Source organism: Zeugodacus cucurbitae, chromosome X (assembly GCF_028554725.1).
Source record: "Zeugodacus cucurbitae isolate PBARC_wt_2022May chromosome X, idZeuCucr1.2, whole genome shotgun sequence".
Taxonomy (NCBI): Eukaryota; Metazoa; Arthropoda; class Insecta; order Diptera; family Tephritidae; genus Zeugodacus; species Zeugodacus cucurbitae.
The window spans coordinates 28,870,030-28,881,038 of record NC_071672.1 but is presented as its reverse complement, the minus strand read 5'-3'; the positions used below and the strand labels follow the sequence as shown (position 1 = coordinate 28,881,038).

At 33.7% G+C, this 11,009-nt stretch overlaps 1 protein-coding gene across 1 annotated transcript in view; it reads right to left on the bottom strand.

Moving 5' to 3' along the window:
* Nucleotides 1–711: 711 nt before the first annotated feature.
* Dyrk3_1 (putative dual specificity tyrosine-phosphorylation-regulated kinase 3 homolog) overlaps nt 712–11,009 on the bottom strand; it is an 81,753-nt gene continuing 71,455 nt past the window's right edge. The window contains exon 8 of the transcript XR_008472107.1: nt 712–10,251. The gene's annotated coding sequence lies outside the window, so the exon portion shown is untranslated. The remainder of the gene's footprint in view (nt 10,252–11,009) is intronic.

Below are 11,009 nucleotides of genomic sequence, written 5' to 3'. Positions count from 1 at the left end.
TGTTGTTGTCTTCTCAGCTCTGCGTGAGCCGAAGTTTCTTGATTTGAATGAATTTTTGGATAGACCAGATTTCCGCTTTCGAGGCATTTAAAAAAAAAGCAGAGTAAAAATTAACATCAGCGAGTAAGATCTAAAATAATAAAGTAACAGCTAACCACAAAAATTACGGATAACCTCAAAAATTGGAATAGTTTTATACTGCATGTAACGACAGAAGAAAGTCACAATAAATATAGAAATATTATAAACAGTTGAAACTATATTCAATTAAATTAGATATTTTCGTTACCGCCATACAATGGGACGGTATTACAGTATTCAGGGTTGAAACTTCATGACTGTAAAACTTCATTACTGAAGTAGCTACATTTGACCAAAGTGTATTCAACAAAGTGACCTAAGTATTTGACATACCCGCTTTTGACAATAAAATAGTAAACAATACATGTATTTGTTTACATTAACCCGCCTTTTTTAACTTTAACAATATAATATATATTGATAAAATTGTTTTCAATTTGTCAGTTGGAGCACAAAACCTTAGTAAATTGCTTCCATGAGTTGTTTTGCCTAAGCAGAAAGTATTCGGCATTTTCTTTTATTCATTTAAAAAATATTTTTTTTTGGTTTGAAATTTGTTTACTTTTGAATTTCGAAATTTGAATTTTTGAATAAATGTATGGGTTAAATCAATGGCAACAAACATGTCACATTCGGGTAAAAAATTGTGATATGTCATATACCTGGTTCACTTTGTTGAATACACTTTGCATTTGACGATTTTTTGAGAAACAATTGTTTTACCTTTCGTAAATTTTTTTTAATATAAAGTACCCTATGTTGCTTCTAGTACCTTCGTATCATGAATTTCGTATGAATGAAAACTTATATTCGATATTCTGTCACAATTATTTTTGTTTTTGTTTTTTGATTATTCGTATTGGGGCTAAAAATGAAGACTCCGTTTATAAAGCCTCATCTTCTTCCCACCCACCCAAACCGGCAACCCAGTTCCAATTTTTAATGGCATAATAACTCCTTCAACTAAGAAAAAAAATATTACTGAGGGCAAAGAGCTCCCAAGATGTCGAGATTATCCTTGGGTCAGAAGATCTTGCTACTGACTAGCGCTTGTGCAGTTCAGCTAAAGCCCAACTGTCCAGAAGAAAATCACAATAGGATAGGTAGTGCTCCTACTTGTTTCTATTCTCCTGTCGATAAGACTGACATGTGTATTCCTACAATTTCCCGAATTGTCATTAATCTGAAGGACGCTACGCTTCGCAGCAGTAGATCAGCTGCTACTTTTTTAGCACTTTAAAAACGCTAAAATAGTTTTGAAGACTGTTGAAGCTCCCTCCGCCACATAAGGAACATACAAAATACTAATTTTAATTCATATTCAGCCTTATGGTAAACTTCATACAAACGATATTTCCGATGAAAAACTAACTCATTTGGGTTTCTCATATCACGAATTTCACATGGGGAAAATCTCACATCTTCGAAAATTTTCCCTTATTGTAAATGTAATTTTGTTCATGTGAAACAGCAAAATTTGTTCACTAAATAAATTGTTGGGAACAAGTATTAATATTAAAAATTTGATTAATTTAAAAAAAAAATAATATGAACTAAGGCCTACGTATATTAAGTAGCACTTTGGCTATATGAACCCAAAGTTAAATTAATATTCGGCGGGATCCTTTTGTGGAGGAGGCTTCAAAACACTTTACGACTATTTTAGTGTTTAGTGTGTGGCTGCTAAAAAAGTAGCAGCGGATCTACTGCTTCGAAGCGTACCGTCCTTCGGTGAAGTAACGATTCACTCTGTCTACGCTCACTTTCTGTCGATACCAGTTATATCTACACGATTAGACTAGTTTGGGAGCCTGGTCACGGAGGAATCCTGGCTAATAAAGTAAGGCTAATGAGCTTCCAACGCTAGGCACGCCAGCCTTAATTACAGTAGAAAGGAACAAGCGGGAGCACTACCTATGCCCTTGTGATCTTCTGGACAGTTGGGCTTCAGCTGAGCTGGGCTAGCGCTGGTCAGCCGTAAGATCCTTCTGACCCATGGAAAATCGTAAGAAGTCTAGGGAGCTCTTCGTCATAAAACATTTTATCGGGTGCTAGCTGCAGAAGTTTTCTAGAGGAAGTCGAGATGAAATCATCTCAACATCAATACTAAAATTTCTGTGCTCTCTCTTTTTTTGAACATCCTTGCAAATTAGTGAATTTAGAGGAAAAAAACATATGCCGATTTGTAGTAGGTTCACTGCGCTATTAGGATTTTTTCTGATTTCCCAAAGAACTATCCTTGTGTACATATTCCTCCTCATGTGGGGAACAGCCATTAAACCTAACCTAAGGTATATTAACAAAACACAGTTGAAGTTTTTTGTGGAAAATCCTGATATAGTAAACAGCTTTTACATAGAAAATATGGAAAAAGTGGATGCATTGTGGAACAGTAATATGATTCCATGGATATCATTGGGCCACCATTGAAATCGATTGCAGAATAGAACAAGATTGTTAAACTGTTATCCAATGTGCGTCCGTTCTAGTTATTTTATTAAAGTATTCTTTCAAATATACTATTACATATTTTTCAGTGGTGGAGAATGCAAGTCGGGCCAGCCCTGAACATTTTTATGTGGATAATTTATGCTTTTATGCTAAAACAGGCTTTATAAAAGGAATCTTCATTTATAGTTCCAATACGAATAATAAAAATATCAAAACAAAAACATGTGTGTCACAATGCCGAAATTTGAATATAAGTTTTCATTCACACGAAATTCATGATACGAAATTTTCTTTCGTGTGGAAATAAAAAATCATCATACAAAAAACCAAAATGTGTAAGTTCTTTCATTCAGAATATCGTTTCACATGAAGTTTACAATAAGATTGAATATATCTGAAAATGACGTGAAACGCACAAGCCACATTTCAAACATAAAAAAGGCATTTATTTCCATATAATTCGGAAAATGTTACACATTTGTAATTGCTTGGCCTATAAAGCTTAAAAAAATTAATTTAAAAATTATTTTACGTGGCTTTACGAAATCGTGCCAACAAGAGCTGTACACAAGCGTGTACAGCAGGCGGTAATGGGTTAATATTAAAACAACATCTTCTCCTTGGCAAAACATCAGCGGGTATTGCAATGTGTCATATGAACGATGGATTTCAGATATTTGTTGCTCTGATCACGACTTTGTAGTCACCAATTGGCATGCGTTCCAAAGCACTCTTAAAAAACCTAACCAATGCTGATGTTCATGCAGTAGTAGTTGCAGATCTTGAAGTATTGCTCTTCTCATTGCTTCATTGATCTCTTGACGTCGATCAAATTGTTCCTCCATGTTGGTCAATTTTATATTTGTAAAAACTTATGTTCTGCATCTTCGAGAGATTGCAATACCCGAATTCTATGGTGAATCTGATCCTGTATCTACAAATTCAAAATCGGAAAAAAGTAAAAATACGCGCATAATCTACCTTATACTATGTTGACATCTAACGAGATTGTCTCCATTTACTAGCTTAACTCGATAATCTGTAATTAAGAAACGAGATTTCCCATACAAAATTGCTCTTTGGATAATCCGAGATTATAAAATTATCTTGTTTTATACAACTAGATTTTCGGTGTTATTCCTAGGTTTATCGATAATTTTGCGAATAAGAGGAGAAATGTCAAATGAAAATGTAAACAAAAATGGCCAACAGCGAGAGAAATATGCATGTGGTATACAACAACAAATGCAACACGTTTGACAATTGATAATCTCATTTGGCTATATGTAAACGGTTAGGTTATTGAACGAGCTTAGAACGAGATTATTTTCATATGTAAACATAATATTACTTTCTTATTCAATTGGCATATAAGCAGTCGAGGTTGGATCTTTGAAATAATTAAAAATTTTAAATTTCAAAACATAATTTTTGAGAAGCTAACCTTTTTTACTTATGACTCAATCTCCCATAAAAATTAAGTTTGAGTAAATACCCAGCCGAGTGACGTACGGTGTTATATGAAAAAACTAAAAAACTCAAAATTAAGTTTACAGAATAAAACACCCATATACAGTTGATCTCCTTTTTGCACGGTTAACTGGGACAGTAAATTACTCGTGTAAAAAAAAAACCGTGCAAAAAATAGAAAACGTGTAAAAAATATCTAATTTTATATGAAATTCTATCTATTCGTTCAGTGAGAATTTTCACTGTTGTTGTTGTTATAGACTTTTCTGGTATTATATGTATGTACATATTACTGTTAGAAGGAACAAACAACAACTATTCTGGGAATGGTAAAAAATAATACTTTTCAAAGTTCCGTCATTAATCGCTGTGTCTTCTTTTTTCTTACTTTTTCATACAGCTTCATTTATTTGTTTACGTATTGAAATTTTTGCAACATTTTCACTGGCTTTCGAATCTAAGATTTATATTTTTTAGTTTAAACCTAATTTAGAATTTATTAAATTCTATAGTTGTCTGCAGTGCAGCTTGTCTTTCTAAACGAATTCGTGCCTGAAGAGGCGTTTCAGCTGCTCTCAAAACTCTTTGTCGCTCTGCTTGTTGTTGTCTTCTCAGCTCTGCGTGAGCCGAAGTTTCTTGATTTGAATGAATTTTTGGATAGACCAGATTTCTGATCTAAAATAATAAAGTAACAGCTAACCACAAAAATTACGGATAACCTCAAAAATTGGAATAGTTTTATACTGCATGTAACGACAGAAGAAAGTCACAATAAATATAGAAATATTATAAACAGTTGAAACTATATTCAATTAAATTAGATATTTTCGTTACCGCCATACAATGGGACGGTATTACAGTATTCAGGGTTGAAACTTCATGACTGTAAAACTTCATTACTGAAGTAGCTACATTTGACCAAAGTGTATTCAACAAAGTGAACTAAGTATTTGACATACCCGCTTTTGACAATAAAATAGTAAACAATACATGTATTTGTTTACATTAACCCGCCTTTTTTAACTTTAACAATATAATATATATTGATAAAATTGTTTTCAATTTGTCAGTTGGAGCACAAAACCTTAGTAAATTGCTTCCATGAGTTGTTTTGCCTAAGCAGAAAGTATTCGGCATTTTCTTTTATTCATTTAAAAAATATTTTTTTTTGGTTTGAAATTTGTTTACTTTTGAATTTCGAAATTTGAATTTTTGAATAAATGTATGGGTTAAATCAATGGCAACAAACATGTCACATTCGGGTAAAAAATTGTGATATGTCATATACCTGGTTCACTTTGTTGAATACACTTTGCATTTGACGATTTTTTGAGAAACAATTGTTTTACCTTTCGTAAATTTTTTTTAATATAAAGTACCCTATGTTGCTTCTAGTACCTTCGTATCATGAATTTCGTATGAATGAAAACTTATATTCGATATTCTGTCACAATTACTTTTGTTTTTGTTTTTTGATTATTCGTATTGGGGCTAAAAATGAAGACTCCGTTTATAAAGCCTCATCTTCTTCCCACCCACCCAAACCGGCAACCCAGTTCCAATTTTTAATGGCATAATAACTCCTTCAACTAAGAAAAAAAAATATTACTGAGGGCAAAGAGCTCCCAAGATGTCGAGAATTCGTAAGATGTCGAGATTATCCTTGGGTCAGAAGATCTTGCTACTGACTAGCGCTTGTGCAGTTCAGCTAAAGCCCAACTGTCCAGAAGAAAATCACAATAGGATAGGTAGTGCTCCTACTTGTTTCTATTCTCCTGTCGATAAGACTGACATGTGTATTCCTACAATTTCCCGAATTGTCATTAATCTGAAGGACGCTACGCTTCGCAGCAGTAGATCAGCTGCTACTTTTTTAGCACTTTAAAAACGCTAAAATAGTTTTGAAGACTGTTGAAGCTCCCTCCGCCACATAAGGAACATACAAAATACTAATTTTAATTCATATTCAGCCTTATGGTAAACTTCATACAAACGATATTTCCGATGAAAAACTAACTCATTTGGGTTTCTCATATCACGAATTTCACATGGGGAAAATCTCACATCTTCGAAAATTTTCCCTTATTGTAAATGTAATTTTGTTCATGTGAAACAGCAAAATTTGTTCACTAAATAAATTGTTGGGAACAAGTATTAATATTAAAAATTTGATTAATTAAAAAAAAATAATATGAACTAAGGCCTACGTATATTAAGTAGCACTTTGGCTATATGAACCCAAAGTTAAATTAATATTCGGCGGGATCCTTTTGTGGAGGAGGCTTCAAAACACTTTACGACTATTTTAGTGTTTAGTGTGTGGCTGCTAAAAAAGTAGCAGCGGATCTACTGCTTCGAAGCGTACCGTCCTTCGGTGAAGTAACGATTCACTCTGTCTACGCTCACTTTCTGTCGATACCAGTTATATCTACACGATTAGACTAGTTTGGGAGCCTGGTCACGGAGGAATCCTGGCTAATAAAGTAAGGCTAATGAGCTTCCAACGCTAGGCACGCCAGCCTTAATTACAGTAGAAAGGAACAAGCGGGAGCACTACCTATGCCCTTGTGATCTTCTGGACAGTTGGGCTTCAGCTGAGCTGGGCTAGCGCTGGTCAGCCGTAAGATCCTTCTGACCCATGGAAAATCGTAAGAAGTCTAGGGAGCTCTTCGTCATAAAACATTTTATCGGGTGCTAGCTGCAGAAGTTTTCTAGAGGAAGTCGAGATGAAATCATCTCAACATCAATACTAAAATTTCTGTGCTCTCTCTTTTTTTGAACATCCTTGCAAATTAGTGAATTTAGAGGAAAAAAACATATGCCGATTTGTAGTAGGTTCACTGCGCTATTAGGATTTTTTCTGATTTCCCAAAGAACTATCCTTGTGTACATATTCCTCCTCATGTGGGGAACAGCCATTAAACCTAACCTAAGGTATATTAACAAAACACAGTTGAAGTTTTTTGTGGAAAATCCTGATATAGTAAACAGCTTTTACATAGAAAATATGGAAAAAGTGGATGCATTGTGGAACAGTAATATGATTCCATGGATATCATTGGGCCACCATTGAAATCGATTGCAGAATAGAACAAGATTGTTAAACTGTTATCCAATGTGCGTCCGTTCTAGTTATTTTATTAAAGTATTCTTTCAAATATACTATTACATATTTTTCAGTGGTGGAGAATGCAAGTCGGGCCAGCCCTGAACATTTTTATGTGGATAATTTATGCTTTTATGCTAAAACAGGCTTTATAAAAGGAATCTTCATTTATAGTTCCAATACGAATAATAAAAATATCAAAACAAAAACATGTGTGTCACAATGCCGAAATTTGAATATAAGTTTTCATTCACACGAAATTCATGATACGAAATTTTCTTTCGTGTGGAAATAAAAAATCATCATACAAAAAACCAAAATGTGTAAGTTCTTTCATTCAGAATATCGTTTCACATGAAGTTTACAATAAGATTGAATATATCTGAAAATGACGTGAAACGCACAAGCCACATTTCAAACATAAAAAAGGCATTTATTTCCATATAATTCCGAAAATGTTACACATTTGTAATTGCTTGGCCTATAAAGCTTAAAAAAATTAATTTAAAAATTATTTTACGTGGCTTTACGAAATCGTGCCAACAAGAGCTGTACACAAGCGTGTACAGCAGGCGGTAATGGGTTAATATTAAAACAACATCTTCTCCTTGGCAAAACATCAGCGGGTATTGCAATGTGTCATATGAACGATGGATTTCAGATATTTGTTGCTCTGGTCACGACTTTGTAGTCACCAATTGGCATGCGTTCCAAAGCACTCTTAAAAAACCTAACCAATGCTGATGTTCATGCAGTAGTAGTTGCAGATCTTGAAGTATTGCTCTTCTCATTGCTTCATTGATCTCTTGACGTCGATCAAATTGTTCCTCCATGTTGGTCAATTTTATATTTGTAAAAACTTATGTTCTGCATCTTCGAGAGATTGCAATACCCGAATTATATGGTGAATCTGATCCTGTATCTACAAATTCAAAATCGGAAAAAAGTAAAAATACGCGCATAATCTACCTTATACTATGTTGACATCTAACGAGATTGTCTCCATTTACTAGCTTAACTCGATAATCTGTAATTAAGAAACGAGATTTCCCATACAAAATTGCTCTTTGGATAATCCGAGATTATAAAATTATCTTGTTTTATACAACTAGATTTTCGGTGTTATTCCTAGGTTTATCGATAATTTTGCGAATAAGAGGAGAAATGTCAAATGAAAATGTAAACAAAAATGGCCAACAGCGAGAGAAATATGCATGTGGTATACAACAACAAATGCAACACGTTTGACAATTGATAATCTCATTTGGCTATATGTAAACGGTTAGGTTATTGAACGAGCTTAGAACGAGATTATTTTCATATGTAAACATAATATTACTTTCTTATTCAATTGGCATATAAGCAGTCGAGGTTGGATCTTTGAAATAATTAAAAATTTTAAATTTCAAAACATAATTTTTGAGAAGCTAACCTTTTTTACTTATGACTCAATCTCCCATAAAAATTAAGTTTGAGTAAATACCCAGCCGAGTGACGTACGGTGTTATATGAAAAAACTAAAAAACTCAAAATTAAGTTTACAGAATAGAACACCCATATACAGTTGATCTCCTTTTTGCACGGTTAACTGGGACAGTAAATTACTCGTGTAAAAAAAAACCGTGCAAAAAATAGAAAACGTGTAAAAAATATCTAATTTTATATGAAATTCTATCTATTCGGTCAGTGAGAATTTTCACTGTTGTTGTTGTTATAGACTTTTCTGGTATTATATGTATGTACATATTACTGTTAGAAGGAACAAACAACAACTATTCTGGGAATGGTAAAAAAATAATACTTTTCAAAGTTCCGTCATTAATCGCTGTGTCTTCTTTTTTCTTACTTTTTCATACAGCTTCATTTATTTGTTTACGTATTGAAATTTTTGCAACCTTTTCACTGGCTTTCGAATCTAAGATTTATATTTTTTAGTTTAAACCTAATTTAGAATTTATTAAATTCTATTAACAGCAAAGGATTTGTGACTTATTGACGGATGGAATTTTGATTTTATTGCAAAAAAGTATACAATTAAAATAAAAAATCCGTGTAAAAAAAGTAAAACCGTGTAAAAATGGTAACTGGGAAGTGTTCAAAAACACCGTGTAAAAAAAAAACCGTGCAAAAAAAAAACCGTGTTAAAAGGAGATCAACTGTATGTATATTTACTGTCTAAATATATGTTAAATAGGCCCTCACATGGGATGACCCCTTTAGCCCTTTAACGGGCAAGACAATACTTTCAATTAAAACATTAATTTTTCACAAGGTACTGCTTAAATAAGAAAGCAACTTTCTTTTTCTATATATTTTAAACGTATTTAATTTCATTATTGCAAAAAATATTCGTTTTTATATAAACCTTGCATTGGCCGTAAAGCGAAAAAAAAATAAAAATTAAAAATCAAACTTGGTATAAATTCACTAAATATGAACTAACGCACTGCTCTAAAAGAAAACCAGACCAAGATAATTGTGATATTTCATCATTTTTCAATAAGTAAAGTTTACCACTTCGAGCAATAAATTTTGTAATGCAAACTTTTGGATCGAAATAAAAAACGTATACAAACGTATACAAAGGTAAACAGTCAGTGCACTCGCGTCTTGGCTCCCACGTCACTGTTGACAGTCATACCTTTGAAGTAGTAGATATTTTCGACTACTTGGGAACCAGCGTTAACAACACCAACAATGTCAGCCTCGAATTCCAGCGCAGAATCAGTCTTGCCAACAGGTGTTACTTTGGACTGAGTAGGCAATTGCAAAGTAAAGTCCTCTCTCGACGAATAAAAATCAAACTCTACAAGTCGCTCATTACTCCCGTCCTGAGTTATGGCGCCGAAGCGTGGACGATGACAACATCCGATGAGACGACTCTTGGGGTTTTCGAGAGAAAGGTTTTGCGTAAGATTACTGGTCCTATGAACATTGGCAACTGGTTTCACTTGGTGCTTCCAGTGAAGTGGCGCGAGTGGCGCGCTCTGGTGGATTCGGCTATAATCGCTTAAAGCGGTTTCTACGACGAATATATATATATAACTATCGAACCACTGCCACGCCCACAAAATAGTGATAATTCAAAATCTCTAAAGTGCTATAACTCCTTCCTCCCATTTCGCTCTTCTGCAAAACCAAATCTGTAATGGTGACAAGGAATATATGTAATATATGTACAAAGTTTCATTAAGGTATAAATCAGTAAGAATATTGTGGTGAATGTTTCAAAAGGCAATCTGTGTAGCTACATAAATATGATTTAAATTTGAACACGCTAATACCCCTGACAGACGGCATCGTTAATTCGTGTTAACTGCTTTAATCGAGGTTAATTCGAGAGTTATCTCAGTTAACTCCGTTTGCTAACTCCCATTTAATCCTCAAAATTTTAGACAGTTAGTGGAAGTTCGTGGTATTTTCGTTGGCAACATTGTTAAACATGGCCGCTTTTTATCTATTGTGAATGAAAATATGCAATTAAATGTAAATAAAAACATACGCTTGCTAATTTTTTCTAAAATGGAAGTTTTAATAATAACGTATTTTTGTATATTTTTTTAATAATTAGTGATTTTGTACTAGTTGTGCGGCTAACAACCGCAATATTCCCTTTCTATCCAATTTTATTTCACCAAAATGGAAATATTATTGCCAATCAGCTGTTATGGGAGTTTATAACTCGCTTTGCTGCTGTCTGTCACCCACAAAATTGGAACTAATTAAAAGCGCAGTTAATCCGAGTTAACTCTGTCGTCTGTCTAGCGTATAAAGGATGTATGATGGCTTCTTTGGTAGTTTGCTGTTCTTTAGAAGATTGGTAGCTCTCTTCTGTTGAAGCCGTTTTGATTACCCGATTGCAACACGACATTAGGCCAAATGGTTGGATTGATCACAGATC